Source organism: Rhincodon typus, chromosome 19 (assembly GCF_021869965.1).
Source record: "Rhincodon typus isolate 14 chromosome 19, sRhiTyp1.1, whole genome shotgun sequence".
Lineage (NCBI taxonomy): Eukaryota > Metazoa > Chordata > Chondrichthyes > Orectolobiformes > Rhincodontidae > Rhincodon > Rhincodon typus.
Window position 1 is genome coordinate 27278956 of NC_063350.1, and position 9745 is coordinate 27288700.

A 9745-nucleotide genomic window follows, 5' to 3' on the forward strand; every position below is an offset into this window, starting at 1 on the left:
TTGATGCTGCTTGACCTGCTGTGTTCATCCAGCTCTGCACCTTGTTGTCTCGGATTCTCCAGCATCTGCAGTTCCTACTATCTCTGATAGAAATAATTCAAGCAGTTTACAAGTGATCAACAAATGTGCTGGTCTATTATTACTCCGAACATGTAAACAGAGGGCGGTAAGACACTGTACAGGCAGCGAGGAACAGGTGTTCCAAAACGAGGAGGCCGAGTATTAGGCCGTGGTGAGAAGTGTCGAGCTACGATCATCCCACGAATTTCGACTCATGAAAAAAAAACTCCAGTCGGTCTCAAGTTGTGCCTATTTGCAGCAATTTGAAATCGTGCTCAGAGTTTCGCACAGCAATGAAATAAACATTAATTAGCGGTCCTCCCCAACCCCACGATCCTGGTTAAAACCTTAGCATCCACTTTACACATAACTCACAATCAAAACAGAGGCAGAACTTCGTGTGACTAAATACTCTGGCGACCATTTTCAATGCGGCAATACTCGAGAATAAGGCGTTAACTACACAGGGCAGGGAGACCACACTGCCACATTCCCGAACATTTGGCCATCCCGGCCTGAGGTGGTGGAGGAGGGCGCGCGCGCATTGCGTCATCACTTGTTGCGGACTCGGTGACGTCACCGCGCCGAATGCGTACTACGTCATCGGATCCTGAGTATGGTCGCCATTGGGTTAAACGCCTGAGAAAGCCGAGCGAGGAAGCTAAGTTGAAGAGGGGGGTGGGTGGGTAGAAACTGCGGCCTCTAAGCTACTTAGCCCGCCCCCAACACCCCGCACTCCGAGAGACCCCTTCGGAATCCGAGCCCGGTGCAAGTGGCGATTAATGAAGAATGTCTGCGACAAGCGTTGACCCTCAGGTAGGCAGGGCTCGGAAGCGGCTGGGTCTTTGTTGTGTTCTACCCCCCCCCCCCCCCCTCTTCAACACACACTCCTCCTCTCGCTGCTTCACTGGGGGGGAGGGGGGTGAGCCGCGGGCTTCGTTCTACAATTTACCGAGGCCGCGAATCTGCCTTAACACTTCTCTTTTTTATTTAATTTGCTTCCCGTTTGCTGCTGTGTCCGTCCGGTGGTGGCCCCTAAACAGAGAGCGAAAGGACAAGAGAATAAAGGTAAAGTGCTGGCCTGGAGGCCCCGCGGCTGCTGCAGATGCCTTAAATAACGTGGAAAGTTGCCATGAATGGCTTTTATTTTATCTGCTGCGTGCCACTCGGGAGGTATCCTCCTATCCCTCCCTTTCCCGTCCGGGCTATGCCTTGGTGATTTGGGGTCGGCGGCAACATCAGGACTAAATGTGGCGGAAATGCCCGATGAAAGTTGGGAGTTAAGGCCAAGTTTCCCCTCTAGTCGTGGGATCGGCCTCCTCCCGCTTTATGATGACTTGTACTAAGGAAACGTCAGATGTTTCTCCTTTGAACGTTCCTCCTTTTGTCCAGAAAAGCAATTGTGAGGAGAGTTTATTGTTACTCGTTTGCATAAACGCGAGTTCCTTTCTTCCCCTGTTTAACAAGAGTGCAGTCATCTGAAATTTAACAAAATGCAACTTTTGAAAACAGAAAATGTTAGAAATGCGTCTGCCGTTCGATATTTACTCCTTTTGTTTTCTGTTTTCAGATCTTGATTCTCTATATACGTATATCATTTTCTTTGTTTTTGCCACAATTTTTATTACAACTTTTGAATATTTGCAGGACTTGTATGGACATTTACTAGAATGTTTTACATTACAGTGCAAAATGGTTCATTGCATCAAAAGGATACAGTGCACGACAATGATTTTGAGCCATACCTAAGTAGCCAGTCCAATCAGGTGAGTTAAATACCTATTTTATCTTAAGATCTCTAGCTCAGGGTAGTCTGGCAAACAAACTAGTCAGTTGGAAAACCATAAGTATTAATTTTTCATTCTTTGGATGCTAGAATGATAATTTGGCAAATTACATATTCTATACATATTGTACATTGTAAAGGGGCATTCAAGCTAGAGAACACTATGTAGCTCTTGTGCAGTTTTATGGATTTTGTAGCAGCAGGCCTAGAAAGAAGTTAGAAGTAATTACTTTAGTAGGATAAATGTTTTTAAAGTTTAGGTGCTTGGGAATGTGTGATGTTAATATTGATGGCACAGGTTAAATTACACAAGCACACCAGCTACAAAATCTTGATTTTGTAACAATTATGGTATCTCTCTTCATGACATTATACACAGCCTTTCATTTTAAAGGACTTTATACAATCAGCTGTATGTTTTGTGGGGCAATGTAATCAACTTTGTGGAATCAATTCCCTGGATTTTATGTTGGGAGCATTTTCTGCCAAATATTTTCTTTAAAAAAGTGCAAGTTTAATGTCTGAAAGATGGATCACTCCTTGTTGAAATAATTTTTCGTCTATCATTTATCCAGTTTTCTTCGTAACATGTTATCTATGCACACGTGCTATTATTGATCATGTTACATATGAACATAAGCTTGAATGGAAAAAAAACTGGTTTGACACTTTCTTTTGCTTGTAAATCATTGAAAGTTGCTGATCTCTGCACCGGACGTAGTTGCAAAAGAATTTTCTGCCCAATGAAGGGACTTGCTGTGTAAAAGTGTGCTGTTGCTATCAATCTCAATATTGCATTAATTGGAAGGTGTGGGCAAAATTTGACAATCCCAAGTTAGCCTTTTGGTTGTATGTAGACTTGAGCACACTATCAAATTTCAGTTATTAGTTAAAGGGTACCGAATTAAAAAAAAAAAAATCTCAAGTTGCATCCTTTAATTGAATTAGGAAAACATGTGTCTGAGCACCAAAAAAAGTTTTTGGTCACTGTCTGTTGTTGTTCTCTCCTATTTGCTTTTTATTTAAGTAACGAGAATTCGTATTTGAGCTTGTCTAAGATTTGGCAAGTTATCTGATGCAGGGGAGTCTCTGCATGTCTCAATCCTGTCCTCATCCAACGTATGTTGCTAGTAACTGAAAGTTGATAGAGATTAGAATTGTGAGCCTTGATTTTTCTTTCCCCACTTCCTATCCCAGGTGCACTGAGGTCTATTTCCTGCTTTTGCATTGTCTCTGAACAGATAACTCAGCCTAGATTAAGTATCAAATTGGGATTTTTAATTGATATGACAGCTTCTCTCTGATTTGCTATGCCATTGGAGGAACTGCTGTCAGCAATAAGCCTCTGTTATTTTTAATATGACCGTGTTTGAATTAAGTTTACATTTTATATTTAATTTTCGTGATTATTTTAGGAAATACGCTTAGCCTACTTAGGTTTGAATATTCAATGTCTAAAATACTTGTTATTTAAATCAAGTGTTTTGAGCAGTGTTTCATGTTGCTTTTTCCTAATGTTGTAAAGTTAACTAAAAGTACTAAGGTATTTAAACAAATGTTGTTTGTTTAACCTACATCACAGAAAACCATGGTTGTTTAAAATTATTTAAGCATGTGCTAAACTGCTGAATATTAGGGCAAAATAGACTTGAGGTTCTTGAACAGTTTAATTCTGAATGAAAATTTTACTATAAACTATAACTCAAACAAAAAACACCTAGCGCATTTGCTGTAAAGCCAAGGATGTCATAGACTTTATGGAAAATAGACGGGTGAAGTAGAAATATTTTGGTGTAGATACACAAGTCATCAACTTTACTGAACACAGGTTAGTAAGGTGATTTTTATTCAAAGCAGCAATCAGCACTGAAGTCAGTTTTTGGATAGGTAATAAATGACGGGAAGGAAAATTGTGTTTAACACGTACAGAACCTTGGTTGATAATGTGCACAATTCTGATTCTCCAAATTATACCTATGCTACAAAGTATTTGAGATTTAAAAGAATGATTTCAGAACTAAGATGCGTGTCAGAAGAGAGAAGGATGAGGGTGAACTGATTCAGGAATTTTAAGATTTAAGTAATGTAAAAGTAGAGTCACCAATAGCCACAGTAGACTATTGGGCTGTTATTTCATTGGCGAAAGACTACTGGTGGTGGTTTAACCTGAGGGTCACCACTCCTCCAGTGAGGGGAGAGGTTGAGAAGGAGGGACCTTCATGGTAATCTCAGCTGGTATACAGTTGGTACCAGTCTGCAACACAATCCAGCCAACTAAGCCCACTGACCCCTGTTTAAGATTGTGAAATTTTTTGAAAGGGTTAATGCAGAAATGTTTCTACCTGTGGTTGAGAACAAAACTAGGCACTGCAAATAAGAGTCTGTCACAATTATGTCCAAAAGAGAATTCAGAAGAAACTTTATTAGCAGTGTGATTAAAATAAAGAGAAAGTAGTAGTTCAGACAAATAGCAGAGAAGTATTTAAAGACAAACTGGATGAACATGAAAGGAATAAAAAGTTATGCTGATTGGATTAGATGTACGAAGATAGGAGAAGACTCGTGAGGAGCATAGGTATGAGTTGGACTGAATTGCCTGTTTCTATGCTGTCATGCTATTTTCCTTTGCTTGAGCAATGTCGAACTAAGTGACAGCAATTTTTTTTCTAGGTAGAAAAAGCCTAATCTTTAAATTGGGGTGCATTACACCAAGATGTTCGTATTTGTACCGACGTTCTGCATCATTAGGACCATGCAACTTTCATTTCTCATTATTTGAGCCAAAAGATTATTGAACTTCCAATTAAACCTAGAGTATAATTTCATTGAAAATTTAATTTGTATGAAAACATATAGCAAACAAATAGTAGTTATAAATTGAAAACAAGTGTTGATTTTTACACTCCTCAACAGAATGAACTCCAATCTAATAGAATGTGTTTAAAACTCTAAGTGGAGGTCTCAAAATAGAATCTGATCATAATCCTTTAGCCTATCTCACTTAGTGTTTTACACTTGTGGTTTACTCTCGCTTTAGTAATCTGATCAACTGTGTCATCAATTTTAGAATAATCTGATATGAAACAGTTAAATATTCATCTTGGGAAAACAGTGATAGGACTGGACAGTCAGCGTAGATTTACGACACAGAAATTGTGCTTGATAAATCTACTGGAGTTTTAAGAGGTTGCAACCAGTAAAGTTGATAATAGGGAATCATGGATGTGGTTTACTTGGACATTCAAAAGGTGTCCAATAAGGTCCCACTTAAGAGATTAGCCTGTAACATTAAAGCACGGGATTGGGGGTAGTGTACTGACATGGATGGAGAACTGACAGTTTCCAGTCTGTTAGAATGTAGTGGTGGCCAGTGTTTGATGGGATACCAAAGGAGTCAGTGCTAGGACCCCAGCTGTTCACAACATATATTAATGATTTAGATGAAGGAACTAAATGTAATATCTCCAGTTTTACAAATGGGTGGGAGGATGAACTATAAGGAGGAAGCACAAATCGACACATGCATGGCAGATGGAGTTATAATGTGGATAAATGTGAGGTTATCTGTTTTGGTAACAAAAACAAGGTGGATTATTAAATGCAATAGATTGGGAAAAGGGGAGATATCCTTGTATGTTAGTTGCTGAAAGTAAACATACAGGTGCAGCAGGCAGTAAAGAAGGTAAATGGAATGTTGGCCTTCATAGCAAGAGGAATTGAGTACTGGAGCAGGGATGTCTTGCTGCAATTGTATAGGGCCTTGATGAGACCACATCTGGAGTAGTTTGTGCACTTTTGGTCTCCTCATCTGAGAGAGGATGCTCTGCCTATAGAAGGAGTACAATGAAGGTTTATTGGACGGATTCCTAGGATGGTAGGACTGACGTATGAAGAAGAGATTAGATTGATTTAGGTCTTTTACTAAAAATGTTTTAGTTTTATTTAAAATCCAAATTGCATCTTATATACTCAATGATTTGCTTCTTCAGACCAGTATTTTGATTCTGTTAACAAAAGTCTGAGTAGGCAGCCATTATATTTCGATTATTACATTTATGACTATTTTCTGTTTATTGTGGGGTATGTATTATATTACACTTCTAACATTTACAATGGTAGGCAAACCTCAAAGTAATAAACAACTTTTTTCAGCACTTTTTCTAAAATAGGTCACGTTAGCACCTGGTTTGAACTCCATTAATTATGTCATAACAATTTTGAAAAAATGAATAATGTGTTAATGGGGCTGAAGTGGTATTTAATTCTTATTGCTTATTGAGAAAGTTGATGTATTATTTGTAAAAAAAAAAAAAAAAAAATCACCTTTTGTCCAGTATATGTGGAACTCTGATGTTTGTAGTAACTTAAATGTTTCAAAATATTTAATTGTACATTTTTCCAAGAGATGTAATATTTAAAGAAAAAGCAATTTGTAGCAAAATGTTTGTAAAGAACTTGATTTTAAGACAAACTGGATGTTGCAAATGTTTGCAAGAGCTAAGGCCCTGTTGAGCCCAACTATCTTCAGCTGCTTTATGAATTGTCTCTTTGTCCATTTTAACGACAGAATTGTGACTGTTGTGAATCCAGTGTTCAGCTCAGTTTGCATAACCTTGGGTAATGAATTACAGTTCAGCACTGTGTGCAGCAAGTCCTGGATAACATTTAAACTTTGGCTGGTTAGTAGCAAGCAGCACTTGTACCCAAGAAGTGGCAGGCAGCAATTAACATCAACAAAAGTCAGGAGGTGGGGCATTTGGCCTGAGGGTCACTATCAATCAGAAATACCATGAATGCTGATGTAGACCAGAGATTGGACTCTTAACTCCTCACAGCCTTTATGCCACCTGCAAGGTGCAAGCCAGGGTCAAGATGGAATGATATACTCTTATCTTGATAGATATAGTTCCAATAATTTTTGAGATCCTCAACAACAACACAATCCAGGAATAAGTAGGCTAATTCATCAGCATAGTATCTATTGACATAAATATCCACCCACTCTACATTGTCATCCATAGTATGCAGTGTAACCATAGTATCTAATGTATTGTACCAATTGCAAGCTTCTTTGGTAGTACCATTGGAACTTGCAACTTCCAACACCTAGAGGAATGGCTGCATGGGAACCCTACCACTTCCAAGTTTCCCTCTAAGTCACATGAGTTCGATGCATGTTCCTGGTCCTTTACGTTGTTGCGAGGAGATTTTCTGGAACTAGCTGTGTTAATGACGGTGCCACAAAAAGTGCTGTTTCAAACAAAGTAATCTGAGCTGGTGCAAAGATTGGGCAATAAATTCCAGTCTGAGGTGTTTTTACATCCAGATGTATATTCAACACACCGCTGAACTTCTTTTCTCCCCACCACCAAGTCACCTGTGTAACTTTCTTCCTTTCATCGTCCACCACAAAATCACCTGTTTGCAATCAATTACTTTTTTATGCAAAGCTCATCTGGTATAAGTCCTGTGAGTGATCACCAAATCCCAAGTATTACTTTATTTCTTTCCCAATGACCTCGTGAACTAATTTTTGTTTTATTTCACTAATTATTTTCAATTGTCTTCCTCAGTGAAGTAAAGTCAGCTGATTTGAGAGGTTTCCATTCTAATGATGTGGTCACTTATGATGTTTATATATGAATTTTTCAATGACTGTGCCCTGCATTTTGCCCACAGGAACAATGTGAGCATGTTTGGCATCCATGTCAGATGCTGTCATAATTTAAAGTGTACTACTGAAATATGTAACTGCACCATTGATGTAACTTAAAATATGAATAATACAAGCTATTGCATTTTTTCAGTTGTGCTCAGTGTGAAGGCACTGCTGTATGATAGTTCGCATGATATTTGACCTGATATTTAGAAGCAAAACTCTTAATAAGATAAAAAAATTGCATTTTTAGTTGAACCTCTCTCTGAGTTCTTCGTGCATTCTCATTGGGATTGTTAAATTGGCATTGGCGTTAGAGTTTGCCTGAGAAGACTTGATGGTGCTTTTGTTAAGGGGATGATCTAAACTGAAATCGTTAACTACAAACTAAATGAACAGGCTATAATGTACAATTTTAAATATCTAGTACTGAGTCCATGATGTAACAATACATCCAATAGTGTTAGCAGATTGTCTTGAACCATGAGGCATAGCCAGGAATGATGTATTGACATAAACTGAAGTCATGATCATGTATCTGCCTACTTCACCCAAGTTTCTATTTAATATTTAAAAACGTTAAATTTCCTCAGCTGCTAGTTTCTGTTTGTACATGTGTAATTTTTTTAATCCAGCTGTTAAATTGTGTGAGGAAGAGACCTGTAAGACTGTCTATACCACTGAAATCGTTTGAGTCCCTCGCCACAGTGGGGAGATGTCGTAGGATCAATATCAGGATGTCTTATTATTAGCAACCCACAAACTTTGACCAAGGACCTTTTTCTAATCTTCTGTATAACAATGGTGCAACAGCCTTGCTATGCAGAATTTTTAAAGGAAATTTATGCAACTTTGCACCAAAACCTTCCTGCAGGATTTGTTTGATAATTTAGTCTGCTCCTAATTTACATTTTACAAAAAATCCCCTTGGCATGGCCCTGTTGTCATGCAAATGATAAAAGTATTAGTTTTAAAGCAGTTTAAATAGACATGAATATACGCCCAAAATTTTATATGGAGGATCCCAAAATACCTGTTTTGTAATTTTCTTTTCCACCTTCCTTACTAAGACTTGTGCTGTGTTCCAAATATTATCAGAATCTCACACGCGGAAAACTTCCAATTTTTTTTAAACAATAAACTCTGTAATGCAGAATACAGTGGGAAGTAAAATTATGAATTAGCAAATAGCCCCACATCTCACTGTAATACACCATGACAATCATATGATTAATAAAGTTGCACTACATTTGATGTTTTCATAATCTGTTTTCATTCACCATTTTTTCCACTGCTAAAGAACTGTCTATCAGTTCCCATTGCTTAGAGTTAAACTTTTCATAATTTAACTCAGTATGTTGTTTGTTTTAAAGTGAATATCACAATATTGATATCTAAGAAATAGAACCATCTTCAGGTTAATGTTAAATTATTGTATGTCTTGATTGCATTGCTACTTAGTAATTTCTCATTCTGTTTTACTGAATGGCAATTGTGCTGCTTATGACTGCTTTGCTGAAACTCTGAAAGTGTTCAAATCTTGAAACTGTAAAAGTGTCAAATAGAAGATTAAAATGTTGCGGTATCAATGTGTAAACAGACTGCTGAGATGAAGTTATAGAATAGATGTGGAATAGTTCACTTGATTTAAAACTTCTGAATATGTTGTGTTTATTTTTCTTCCTTTCCCACTCTCTGGATTCCTTTCTGTTCTGTTCTACGAAGCCTATTGGTAATGTTAGCTGAGTTCTAGAATTTTGATTGCAAGTGGATTTTGAAAAATTTGCCCACTTTTCCAGGCCAACAGATGCATATTAATGATGCTTGCCCAACTGGACAATTTTAATTCCTTTTCAGTTATAGCTGCTATTGCATTTTTTTGGGCAAGCTCAATGCCATTGACATTACAGATGACTTACCTTCAAATTGTCATATAATGAGTCCCTGATTTACGAATGTCTAACTAACAAATACTTAAGGAACATGATCCCATGCAGTGGTATAATTTTACAGATCCACCATATGGACATACTTATGAATGGCTACTTTTATATTATCCTGTATTGTGTTCTGACAAGCAAACAGACTCGAAGAGAACCTGTTCACAACCCAGAGAAAGCCTTTATGTGAAGAGAGGGATTGGTTCACTTTCTTACATTTTAAGGGTGTAAGCAGCGTTATTAATTATTTTGAGTTTGAATAGATTTCTATTAAGGTGAATATTACAATATTGGTATTTAAGA

General features: G+C 37.8%; 2 long non-coding RNA genes across 3 annotated transcripts in view; one reads left to right on the forward strand and one right to left on the reverse strand.

The window, feature by feature from the left end:
• The window catches only part of LOC125485427, a 38498-nt gene extending 37860 nt beyond the window's left edge, over positions 1-638 (reverse strand). Inside the window, exon 1 of the long non-coding RNA XR_007264160.1 lies at positions 436-638. This is a non-coding gene — a long non-coding RNA (uncharacterized LOC125485427). The remainder of the gene's footprint in view (positions 1-435) is intronic.
• LOC125485426 overlaps positions 597-9745 on the forward strand; it is a 104374-nt gene continuing 95225 nt past the window's right edge. The window contains exons 1-3 of one of the 2 annotated variants that reach the window (XR_007264158.1): positions 597-876; positions 1104-1128; positions 1747-1826. This is a non-coding gene — a long non-coding RNA (uncharacterized LOC125485426). The remainder of the gene's footprint in view (positions 877-1103; positions 1129-1746; positions 1827-9745) is intronic. The other variant, XR_007264159.1, reaches the window with a different exon arrangement.